Consider the following 14117-nt stretch of genomic DNA (forward strand, 5'->3'; position numbering starts at 1 on the left):
TTTAACGCAGATCAATCCTAAGTTGAGACGTTAATTATGGATCTAAATCTAATTATGGAGGTACCATCTTGGCCTTGTCTTTATATGACATGTGGCTAGGTTTTGTCCCTTTATAGATTTTTGCCATTTAATAGAAATGGTAGATCTTCTTTATTAGGAATGTTAGTTTCATTTTACTTTTTATTTTAAGTTTACACTTATAAATAATAAAGAATTATGAAAATCTAAATTCAACCATTCCAATAATAAAGATTTAAACAGTACAACATTTGCCCTAAACGGGACTTCTACAAAATAACATGCCCACGCAGGGGCGAAAAATAAACAACAAACCCACGCAGGGGTTAACTAAAAGACATGCCCACGCAGGGGCAGAATACTGAAAGACAAGCCTGCGCAGGGGCTGAATACAGAAACAACAAGTCCACGCAGGGACTGATTACAACTAAACAAATAAATAACAAGGTCTTTAATGACCCCTTCTCTTGGACTTCCCCTTGAGCAAGTCTGACAGGCCTTTGAGGAAGCCTTGGTTGCTTTCGCGGTCTTCATGGACCTCTTGTTCGACTCGGTTCAACCGGTCGAGAACCTCCTGCTGGCGCTCCGGCGGGATTAGCTGTGGTTGCGGCGGCTGGTACAGGGGTTGAGGAGGTGGTGGATGCTGGTACCCATAAGTTGGGTAACCAGTGGTCCAAAGACCACCATAAGGTCCCTCTGGGTGACCTGCGTTGTAGTCCCACGCTTCCTGATATGGGTCTACGTTGGCATAGTCGAACTGGGTATGAGCCGGCTGCTCAAAAGGGTTGTACGCCGCTGAGCCGACATAAGCAGGTATTGGGTTGTCAAAACCCAACGGATGTGCCATAGGCACTGAGTTGACCTCTGGAATGGGGTTTGATGGACCCCCCATGTGCGGTTCTTCTTCTTCTTCCTGGAGTGGCGGATAGTGACTGCCACTCGATGGTTGGGGAGTGCTGATGCGGACTCCCCCTCGCACGGACATCCGTGCGTTTGACCTTCTCCGCCTCGATGGCTCTGGAGGCGGTTGTTGTTCTACTGGCGGTGGTGGTGGCGGAGTGACTGCGACAAAATGGTGATCCTCGGAAGGATCCTGCTGCTGCTGGTGATACGGAGACGAGTGGTGAGAGGGGGTGAAATACCAGTCAATGTTCCAGAATCTCTCCTCGTAGCTGTCCGGACCGCGATAAGGCGATCTGTGAAAGGATGACCCATCTAAGATCTCGATGGGGTGGTTCGGCGTCCCTGCAGCAGGCTCCATGGGGTCAGTATCTTCGTCCATGTCATTCTCACCAGCAAAATGATCTTCTGGTCCAAGTGGGTTAAAACCCACGGGTTCTTGAAGGTAGTTAGCCGGGTTGAACCGGCTTTGGAATGCGGGGGTAGGGTCACCAAAAGAGTGGTGAGTGTTGGACCTTTGCAGAGGGATGAAAGAGGGTGGTTGATCGTTGGGCTCATTCTCTGATTGGGGCCCAAAAGAGTGCTGGTATGAAGGTGAGGAGCTGAGGGAGACCGATCGCCTCCCGGGCTCAACATAGAGCCTCCACGGCTCTTGTGGGCTCGTACTCATCGTAATGGAAGGTGTTCGCCGGAGTGAGGGCCCGGCTTCATGATCATGGCTCGTGAAAGGAGCCTTTCCTCGTCCGCGTCTCATTCGTGGTGGCATGATTAAACCTGTCAACAAAATGATACAACATATATATATATATATAATAAAATAAAGACAAAATGAAATAAAACAAAACAGAGTTTGTCCTATGTTCTTTGTCTAGACTCGGAACTCGAGGAATGTGCATTTATTTACTGAGATTAAACACAGAAGGCTAGTGTTTAATTCACTCAGCGTTGGCTCTAATACCAACCTGTCACACCCCTATTTTCCACGTGTCACCGGTGGGCCCGGTGGGGGTTCCGTGACGTAGTTGATATCTTCATAGTCAAACATACAATATATAGATGCACAGCGGAAGCAAAGAAAGATTTATTTCAACTTAATAATATTGTAATATCCAAGTATCACAAAATAGTCGAAATAGATCCACAGGCGGATTTAAACAAAAAGGAGACTTTATTTCAACAGACTTCATGCATCCTAAGCTTGCGAGACTTCTATGGATGCTAAGGAGTGGCCAGCCTATTACGCGTAGTACCTGCACTTAGCCTTTTTGGAAAATACGTCAGTTTACACTGGTAAATACAATTTAACTGACTCATTTTAAAAACGTTTAAAAATGATTTAAATGCCCATGGCACAAAACTTTTTATAACTTGGGATAATTATTTGCTTAATAATCTTGTAAAAGAATTACATGTCTGTTATGCGTTCAGTTGCCCGGGTTGTGCCGGGTTAAAGATTAATAGACACACCACTTAATATAATTCCGCCCCGAGACTTCTCTCGACCGACGATTATACTTTATTGAAATGCACTACGGGTGTACACCTACACCCGAGTGCTAAGGTCGTGGCCATTCTTTGAATGATGCCAAGGATATCCGGGACATGGTCATTAAACCCCCAAAGGCGTTAAACAAACAAAACAGCATTTTGAGGATGGTAGGCAGTGGATAGGGCTAACTGGATGCCTTGCATTTTTGTAAAAGCCTTCCAAAAACTGCTGATGAAAACTGGGTCCTATCTGATACCAGTGGCGAAGCTTGAAAAAAATGTTCGGGGGGCGGAAGGTACCGGACCTAAAAAAAATTCTATGTTTGGGTCGGACGTCGGTGATTCGATTCGGGTCGGATCGGGTCAAATATTAATATCAAATAAAATACGTTCTCAAACATTAAAACATAAACATTGTTTAACAAAACATAAACATTGAACAAAGACATGAAAACATTAAAAAGAAGAGGAAGGTGGGTACCCGGTGGCCGGTTCTCCTGGATGAAGAATTATAGTTCTGCTCGTCTTCCTTTAAGATTTTTGAATTCTTCAATTATGGACTCCGAATCAAAGTTCTCAGCAATCTCCTTTTCTATGTAAATCACCATACTGTTTGCTAGATACTGATCTGACATCTTATTGCGAAGTCGATTCTTAAATATTTTCATTGCTGAAAATCCTCTTTCCGTTGTTGCAGTCGAAAGTGGAAGCGTCAAGATTAGCCGACACACTCTTTCAACCAATTTGTACATGTTATTTTTCTGACATTGCACAAGAGTTTTGCAAAGATCAGAAAGAGTTGATACCTCACTTAGCTTGGGATTATTGTTGATACACTTTGTGTGGACGCGACTCGGCTCGGTTCGACTCGTCTCAGTTCGACTTGGTTTCGACACGGTTAGGTCCGGCTCAAGCCCGACGTCACGACATTCCTCCGTCGTGCGCCCCAGAGTTCGACACGCGAAGCACGGAGAGCCGCGAATCAATCTCGCTGACACATCATCATGACATCATCATGATGATGTCATGATGATGTTAAAAGGTTGTCTAAACTTTACAAATCAGAATTTAGAGAATTCATGTACGTAATGCATTATCTTTGGGCCAATCAGCTTTCATTTGGGCCGTGAATCTTTCTACTGGGCTTTGACCTTCACTTGGGCCAAAATTCAAACGACCAAACAGAAACAAGATTGGATCTGAAAAGTATGTCGACGAAACACAATCTGTTTCGTCGACTTTGTTGTTTCGCCGAGAGTCCTTTGTGTTTCGTCGTGGTCTGTGTCTGTTTTAGTATAAATACCCCTCTCAGTTTCTGTGTGAAATAGATGAGAGACCTGTGAGACTTAGTGAAACTCTATAAACATTGTTTGTATATGTTTCAGGTTGTACTCATCCCTAATCAATAGATATTGAATCTTTTGGTTACGTGTTCTTATTTTACACTTTTTTGGTTTGCACCGTCATGGGGATCTCGCACCCGTTACCGTGTTTATGATAAACAAGGATAGGTTTACGTTATCGATCCACCGGAAAAACGGGACCTACAATTGGTATCAGAGCTTTGGCTCTAATCCTTGTTTAAAACCAAACAAGTTTCAGTTTTTTATCGAGTTGTTCTTGAAAATTCATATATTTTCTGAAAAAGTGGCTAAAATCTGTTAGATCTTGGTTGTTTTGCTCAAATGTTTTGTAGGTCCCTCTTGGAGGATGAGATTCAACCTTAACCTTGTTCTACTAACACACTAGCAAGTGCGGAATCCAAGCTAGTGAGCAAACCGGGATGAAACAAGCACAAACACAAACACACAAAGATTCACCGATTAACACCACTTGTATTAATGCGAATGAAAGGTTCCGGTTACAAGCACAATGTTTACAAATCAGTTTTGCAAACCCTCTAGTGTGTGTGTGTTCCTGGACAGAATGCTCTCAATCTCTCGAGTGTATCTTTCTGTCACTTGTATCTCTCCTCTTACTAATGAACACACATTGCATGGGTATATATATACCCAGCATAGGTTGTCTTGACCGAATGATCCGATAGATGGTCGAAGGATCATCTATCGATGTCAAAGCCATCGAAGGATTCACCGGCACCTCGAAGGATGGTGTATCCTTCGAGGTCTATTAGATTCCATCGAAGCATATCTTTCGTGGTCATTGAAGGATTTACACTATCCTTCGATGCCTTATCCTTCGACATAGAAAACCATATACAAACTGTTTTGCCAAGTCAAACCAGGAGGACGGTTGACTTGGTCAAACTTACATGACTACTAAGGACATCGTTTACATCGTGACTGAATACAGACAAAGTACAGACACAAGTGCACCAACAAACTCCCCCTTGGCTGTAGCTTTGTCTCGATCTTCGATGTTTGCAGATTTGTCTCGATCTTGATCATCTTTGATTTTCATGTCTTCAAGACTCTGATGTCCTTTCAAGTCTTCAATGTCGGAGGATCTTCAAAGTCTTCACGTCTTGAAAGCAGAGAGTGTATCAACAAACTACCCGTATCATGTAGGAAGTGTGTTGACAAACTCCCCCTTAACATAAGCTCCCCCTTGAGTTATGCTCGTGAAATACTTGATCTTTATGAATGAGATCCTTGAAGTGTTGATGATGGTCTACGGCAACTCGATCATCTTCATCTTTTGAGTGCCTTCGCGTCGTGTCTTCATTTCGAAGCTTGTCATCGACCATGTTCTCCTAGCCTTTAGAATCTGCACATGCAAGAAATCTAAACGCGTAATGAGAACAACTGCTTGGAGCATAGTTAACATAAACAAGTGACACACGTATGACCATGTTTCAATCAAACACCGTCCGACAGGTTGAAAGTTTAATAAATTTTGTCAATTTTAGTCTTTAACTTTCAAAACATGCAAATTTCGACCGTTTATGAAGATTTAGTCAATTCGGTTTTCGTTCAGGTTTCAGGTAACGAAGACTCGAGCTCCAACATCGTACGATCGAAAATAAAATAGAAATAAAATCTTTTTGACTTTTATAAAGTTTATATTAAAACACACCTAAAATCTTTTTGGTATTTTTAATATTTCAAATGTAAAGACTGAAAGCAGTAAATAAATATATACAGACATTTTTTTTGCGAGTTTCGAGGGTAAGAGAATCATATCAGTGTACGGTCATGCCAAAACACTCTTGTTGTTCAATTAATTAACATTAAGATAAACATCCTATAACAATTATCGGTATTGTTGTCCACTTAAGCTCAACTTATCAGATGTAATCATGGCGAGGGGATACGTTAAGGTATGATTTATACTTACCGACCGGTGTTCATCCACATCACGACACATTCCCGTATCAAGGTATGCACGAGAATTCATCTTACCGGTGAGTATACCGATTATCATCTGTTTGACCGTATATGATGTGAGATTCTCACTTATTTTGGTTTGAAAACAAGCCCTATGTGATATAATCACTTATTGATGAGGAACTTGATTTTCATATGCATGAGGGCACAGGATCAAGTCCGTGAACAGGTCAGTACTTTCGTACAGCAGAGAGACGAACTTGACTCCCGGATAAATGTGATATATTATCACTTATTTGATTTGGACATGTGATTGTTTATCACTTATTGAGGTCGAATGCAGTATGTAATATGTACACGTATGTATAGTATCATGGAAGATCTAGACTTGCGTCCCCGTTATTTTTCGGTAAAAGATACAACCATGATACCCAGATGATAAGCAGCATAAAGACCGAATATCTCAGAACCTCGGCAATCTATCAAACGAAATTTCGGTACTAAGACCATATGCCAATGAATGGTTCCCACCTGGTCTTCAGTCGATTTAAGATTTATATCGCCCTGCACACTTTAAAATGATTGTGAGCCTACCGATACATCTTATATAGAGCTGCTTATCGTTTTTCATTTAAGGTCTAAAGAGGTTTGGATAGGCCACTGATGTACTATCATTTTCTCTTTTGCTCGCCAGGAAACTCATTTTTGCTTTTCTATTGTTTTTGTGTTTTTGAAATTTTTCGATGTTTTTGGATTTTCAGATTTTTGGATTTACTCCCCCTAAAATCAACAAACTAAGATAAATTTAAAACACAAAGATATTTACAAAAATGATTTTCCGATGTTGGTTTTACTCTTGCTTGACCTTAATGCCGTTTACCAATAATAAAAAGTCAAATCTTGATTTGTCAAATGCTTTGGTAAAAAGGTCGGCACGTTGGTCATCGGTGTGGACCTTAACAACATCGATTAGCCTTTTCTCAAAGCAATCACGTATGAAGTGATATTTGATTTCGATGTGTTTGGTCTTTGAGTGCTGCACAGGATTTCTAGTGATCTGTAAAGCAGCAGAATTATCAACGTAAATAAGAGTAGTTAGGAATTCAAAACCGTAGTCCCGCAATTGTTGTTGGATCCAAAGAACTTGGGAGCAACAACTTGAGGCAGCAATGTATTCAGCTTCGCATGTTGAGGTAGCGACGCACGTCTGCTTCTTGCACTACCATGTCATCGATGAAGACAATGACGAATTTATCCAGATAAGGCTTGCATACGCGATTCATGAGATCCATGAATGCGGCAGGTGCGTTAGTGAGCCCAAAAGGCATCACTAGGAACTCGTAATGACCATAACGAGTCCTAAACGCGGTCTTATGTACATCTTCCTCCTTGACCTTCAATTGATGATAGCCTGACCTGAGATCTATCTTGGAAAAGTAGCTTGCTCCTTGCAACTGGTCAAACAGATCGTCGATCCTGGGCAAAGGATATCTGTTCTTGATAGTAACCTTATTAAGCTCCCTGTAGTCGATGCATAAACGCATCGAACCATCTTTCTTTTTGACGAACAGAATTGGTGCTCCCCATGGAGATGAACTAGGTCTAATAAAACCTTTAGCTAGCAAATCATCTAGCTGCGTCCTTAATTCTTTCATCTCCGTTGGTGCTAATCTATATGGTGCTCTGGCCACTGGTGCAGCTCCGGGGATGATGTCAATCCTAAATTCCACTTGTCTATCTGGTGGCAAACCAGGTAGTTCTTCCGGGAAAACATCGTGATATTCAGAAATGACCGGAATATCTTCAATCCTAGGCTTTTTCTCGTCAATGGTTACCTGTGCCATATAAATGACACAGCCCTTTTTCAGACATCTGGATGCCTTGAGCATAGCCACTTGCTCAGGCAATCCATGTTGAGTGTCTCCCTGAATGGTGAGTGGCTCACCAGATGGAGTCTTGATCACTATCTGCTTCGTGTTGCACATTATCTGGGCTTGGTTATGCGATAACCAATCCATACCTATTACTATATCAAATCCTGCTAGCTTAAAGGGTAACAAGGATAAAGGAAAAGAGTGGTTCCTAACGGATAGGACACATCCATCTAATACAGTCGAAACTGTTTCTATTGTTCCGTCAGCTAGTTCCACTTCATATGTCATACTTAGGGTTTTAACAGGTAATTTCAATAATTCATAGAACTTATTATCTACAAAAGATCTATCCGCCCCAGAATCAAATAACACTCTTGCGTAGACATCTTCGCATCCATGCGGAAGATCCTTGCATTGGTCTTCTTTCCCTCCTCAGCCTTCTTCGCAAGTTTCGGGCAGTTGGGCCTAAGATGCCCCTTCTCATTACAATTGAAGCATGTGGCATCTTTGAGTTACTTACAGTCTAATGCCTTGTGATCTGGGGACTTGCAAATTCCATAAGCCTTTGGCTGGGACTGGGACTTTGACTCATACCTGCACCTCCCAAAATGGTGCCTCTTGCAAGTCTTGCACTTGGGTTTATTCCTCGTCTGCTGATCACCCTTCTTCGATCCCGACCCTTTCTTCTGGTCGTTGTTTCCCTTGCGCTTCTTGGCTGAGCGTCGCGAACCATCATCTTTGCGTTTTCTTTTCTCGGCATCCGCAGCTCTCAGGGATCTCTGTCTAACTGTGTCCAGCGTGAGAGACAGAGATATGTCAGCTACTGATCTGAATGTAGTGGGTCCAGAGGCTTTGACACTCACTTTGATTTCTGGGGCCAGACCACCAATGAAACGGGCTATCCTTTTTGGTTCAGGCGTCACTAGGTAAGGAACTAACCTTGACAGAGTATTGAAACTCGTGAGATAAGCCTGGCAATCCAGGTTCTTCATGACCAACGACAGAAAGTCAGATTCTATCTTTTCCACCTCGTGTTGGGGACAGTAGTTCTCCTTGATGAGAGCAACAAACTGATCCCATGACATGTAATACAATGGAACCTTTCCAGTAGCCTGAATTAATGACCTTCACCAGGCCAAAGCTTCACCTTTAAACGACTGGGATACAAACTTCACAATGTCTTTTTCAGGACAACCACTTATATCTACCACCGTGTCCATTTCATCTAGCCAAGTCATACAGTCCACTACCCCCTTCTCCCCAGTAAAATCCCGGGGTTTACAAGACACGAAGTATTTATACGTGCAACCTTTGGCACGTGGGGCATCATCAAACACAATCTTCTTGGAATGATCACCATTTTCATTTGAAGAATGTCCATCATCATCCTTCTTAGTGTAGGTCCCTCGGAGGTTGAGGTTAAACCTTATCCTTGTTATGTTTAACACACTAGCAAGTGCGGAATCCAAGCTAGAATGCAAACCGGTAGTTTATATGAGAACACAAGCTACAAAGAGAAAGGTAGACACACAAGATATCAAAGTTTTCTCTTGTATTTCAGTGGACACGGTTACAGCCCTTGACCAAACTGAAAATACGCTCTCTACAAGACTAAGTTCACTCACACTCTCTCTCGCACCTACACAATATAGTGAACACATGACATGAGTATATATATACCCATCACAGCTCGTCTGGTCGAAGGATCAGATAGACTGATCGAAGGATCATCTATCGATCTGAAACCTATCGAAGGATCCACATATACCTCGAAGGATGATATCCTTCGAGGTCCATCAACATCCATCGAAGGTTTATCTTTCGAGCTCATCGAAGGATCTAAACAATCCTTCGATGACTCATCCTTCAACACAAACATGTTACAACCAAGTTCTAACTGTTTGGCCAAGTCAAACCAGGAGGATGGTTGACTTGGTCAAACTTACATCAAAAACACATATTAACAAACCTAAGATGTAACCAAGACTAACAAAAGACATCGTTTTGTATCATGACAAAATACAGACAAAGTACAGACACAAGTGCACCAACAAACTCCCCCTTGGCTGTAGCTTTGTCTCGATCTTCGTGTCTTCAAGTCTCTGACGTCCTTTCAAGTCTTCAATGTTGGAGGATCTTCAAAGTCTTCACGTCTTGAAAGCAGAAAGTGTATCAACAAACTCCCCGTTTCATGTAGGAAGTGTGTTGACAAACTCCCCCTTAACATAAGCTCCCCCTTGAGTTATGCTCGTGAAAGACTTGATCCTTATAGCTTGAGATCCTTGTGGTGTTGATGATGGTCAGCGGCAACTCGATCATTTTCATCTTTTGAGGGCCTTCACGTCGTGTCTTCATTCCGAAGCTTGTCATCGACCATGTTCTCCTTGCCTTTAGAATCTGCACATGCAAGAAATCTAAACGCGTAATGAGAACAACTGCTTGGAATATAGTTTATATAAACAATTGACACACGAATGACCATGTCACAATCAAACACCGTCCGACAGTTTGAAAGTTTAGTAAATTTGTCAGTTTTAGTTTCTAACTTTCAAAACTTGCAAATTTCGACCGTTTATGAAGATTTAGTCAATTCGGTTTTCGTTCAGGTTTCAGGCAACGAAGACTCGAGTTCCAACATCGTACGATCGAAAATAAAATAGAAATAAAATCTTTTTGGCTTTTATAAAGTTTATATTAAAAACACACCTAAAATCTTTTTGATATTATTTTTTTTTAAATGTAAAGACTGAAAGCAGTAAATAAATATATACAGACATTCTTTTTGCGAGTTTCGAGGATAAGAGAATCATATCAGTGCACGGTCAAGCCAAAACACTCTCTTTGTTCAGTTAGTTAACATTAAGATAAGCATCCTATAACAATTATCGGTATTGTTGTCCACATAAGCTCAACTTATCAGATGTAATCATGGCGAGGGGATACGTTGAGGTATGATTTATACTTACCGACCGGTGTTCATCCACATCACGACACATTCCCGTATCAAGGTATGCACGAGGATTCATCTTACCGGTGAGTATACCGATTATCATCTGTTTGACCGTATATGATGTGAGATTCTCACTTATTTTGATTTGAAAACAAGCCCTATGTGATAGAATCACTTATTGATGAGGAACTTGATTTTCATATGCATGAGGGCACAGGAGCAAGTCCGTGAACAGGTCAGTACTTCCGTACAGCAGAGAGACGAACTTGACTCCCGGATAAATGTGATATTTTATCACTTATTTGTTTGGACATGTGATTGTTTATCACTTATTGAGGTCGAATGCAATATGTACACGTATGTATAGTATCATGGAAGATCTAGACTTGCGTCCCCGTTATTTTTCGGTAAAAGATACAACCATGATACCCAGATGATAAGCAGCATAAAGACCGAATATGTCAGAACCTCGGCAATCTCTCAAACGAAATTTCGGTACTAAGACCATATTCCAATGAATGGTTCCCACCTGGTCTTCAGTCGATTTAAGATTTATATCACCCTGCACACTTTAAAATGATTGTGAGCCTACCGATACATCTTATATAGAGCTGCTTATCGTTTTTCATTTAAGGTTTAAAGAGGTTTGGATAGACCACTGATGTACTATCATTTTCTCTTTTGCTCGCCAGGAAACTCATTTTTGTTTTTCTATTGTTTTTGTGTTTTTGAAATTTTTCGATGTTTTTGGATTTTCAGATTTTTGGATTTACTCCCCCTAAACTCAATAAACTAAGACAAATTTAAAACACAAAGGTATTTACAAAAATGATTTTCCGATGTTGGTTTACTCTTGCTTGACCTTAATGCCGTTTACCAATAATAAAAAGTCAAATCTTGATTTGTCAAACGCTTTGGTAAATAGGTCGGCACGTTGGTCATCGGTGTGGACCTTAACAACATCAATTAGCCTTTTATCAAAGCAATCACGTATGAAGTGATATTTGATATCGATGTGTTTGGTCTTTGAGTGCTGCACAGGATTTCTAGTGATCTGTAATGCAGCAGAATTATCAACGAAAATAGGAGTAGTTAGGAATTCAAAACCGTAGTCGCGTAATTGTTGTTGGATCCAAAGGACTTGGGAGCAACAACTTGAGGCAGCAATGTATTCAGCTTCGCATGTTGAAGTAGCGACACACGTTTGCTTCTTGCACTGCCATGTGACTAGGCGATTTCCTAAAAACTGACATCCAGCCGTTGTGGATTTGCCGTCGATTTTGAATCTGCCAAAATCAGAATCACTGAAAGCGATCAAGTCAAAGTTATTATCCCTAGGGTACCATAGACCTGTGTCAGGACAACCCTTCAAATAATGAAAAAATCCTTTTTACAGCCGCAAGATGCGAGGCCTTCGGGTTAACTTGATATCTGGCAAGCAGGCACGTCGGGTACATTATATCTGGCCTTGATGCTGTGAAGTACATAAGAGATCCGATCATTGCGCGGTAATATGAGGGGTTAACAGCTTCACCCTTCAAGTCTGGAGTAATTCCGTGATTTTGTGGCAAGGGGGTACCAATGGGCGTTGCATCAGACATCTGGAACCGGCTCAAGATGTCGCCAACATATTTAGTCTGATGAATGAATATCCCAGACTCCGTTTGTTGTACTTGTAGGCCCAAAAAGAAGGTCATTTCCCCCATAGCACTCATCTCGAATTTATCCTGCATAATGCGCTCGAAATTCCTACACAAGACATCATTAGTAGAACCAAAAATAATATCATCGACGTATACCTGTACCAGAAGAAGATCTCCATCTTGTTCTTTGATGAAAAGAGTACAGTCGATAAGACCCCTTCGAAAACCGTTCTCCAGCAAGTAATTAGATATGGTTGCATACCAAGCTCGCGATGCTTGATGAAGACCATAGAGAGCTTTGTTGAGCAACCAAACCCGATCGGGATGAATAGGATCTTCAAAACCAGGAGGCTGTTCGACGTACACTTCTTCTTCAACCACACCATGTAAGAATGCACTTTTGACGTCCATCTGGTAAACCTTGAATCCTTTGAATGAGGCATAAGCCAGAAAGATCCGAATTGCTTCCAGACGTGCAACAGGTGCATACACTTCGTTGTAGTCGATCCCTTCAATCTGACGAAAACCTTGAACGACTAACCGTGCTTTGTTCCGGATAACAACTCCGTGGTCATCCTTTTGCATTTAAACACCCAACGGGTACCAATCTTCTTGTAACCAGCAGGTTTCTCTACGAGTTTCCAGACACCTAGCTTCTGGAATTGTTGCAGTTCTTCCTGCATTGCTTCCACCCAGGAATCATCTTTCAATGCCTCCTTCCAAGATCTAGGCTCTTCTTGGCTAACATAGCAGGCGAAAGACCAATCATTTTGTTGTCCCGATTCTCGTATCTCAGCATACAAGCCAGCATTTTCGTTATTTCTGATTTGATTCCTAGTCCTTACACCACTGAGAACATCACCTATAATATTCTGCTGAGGATGAATGTTATGAACTCGGTTTTCAGGAACTGGAGGAATTTCAACATTGGTCCTCAAGTTATTGATATTTAAATTCCCGGTATCATTCTGAAGCTGTTGAGTTGTAGAAGATGATGCATTTTCTTCTTGGACAATTGGCGCAGACACTGGATCCGTTGCTTCTGAAGTACCTTGAACCGGACGCGGTGCTTCACCATCATTTGCATCAACATACTCCTCATCTTCCGATGACAAATTGTAGTCGACAGCATCATTAAACACCTCATTTGAAACGAGATTGTTGACAGAAGAAGATGCTTGTGAGTCAACAATGATTGGGCGAACTAACTGAGAGCCAGTCGCATTCTCGCTTTCAGACAACATTTGAGCAATTGCATTGTCATCATCAAATGTCGGCAGATTGAATGAGTCGAAAAGACCATCATAATCGAACATCCATGGATCTCCAGAAGACTTCGGTGGATTAGAATATCTTTGAACTTTTACTTCACCCCACTCTTCAATCTTCTTGGTAGTCAGATTCCATACTCGCAGATTAGGAGTAGCATACCCAAGGAAGTAACCTTCGATAGCTTTGGCACCAAACTTCCCGTCAGGCTCAATCATGGTACATGGTGCACCAAAAGGTTCTAGATATTCCAAGTCAGGAGTCTTCTTGTGTAGGAGTTCGAAGCACGTTTTGCCATGTCTTTTCACTGTGAGAACCCTGTTTAACGTGTAGCAAGCCGAGGCAACAGCTTCAGTCCAGAATCGAACTGGAAGCTGAGACTCAACCAACATGGTTCTTGCAGTCTCAATTAAGGTTCTGTTCTTTCTTTCAGCGACTCCGTTTTGTTATGGCATGTACCGAGTGCTGTATTCATTAAGGATTCCTTTTGCAGTGCAAAATTCATCCATAACCCTGTTTTTGAACTCGGTTCCGTTGTCGCTTCGAATTCGCCTCACCTTTAGATTATAAAGATTTTCCAACAAGGTGATCAAATTCTTTAGAATTTCTGGAGTCTCGCTCTTGTGGACCATGAAAGCAACCCATGAAAATCTTGAATAGTCATCAGTGACTACCAAGCAGAAAACTT

Source organism: Helianthus annuus, chromosome 16, assembly GCF_002127325.2.
Source record: "Helianthus annuus cultivar XRQ/B chromosome 16, HanXRQr2.0-SUNRISE, whole genome shotgun sequence".
Classification (NCBI taxonomy): domain Eukaryota; kingdom Viridiplantae; phylum Streptophyta; class Magnoliopsida; order Asterales; family Asteraceae; genus Helianthus; species Helianthus annuus.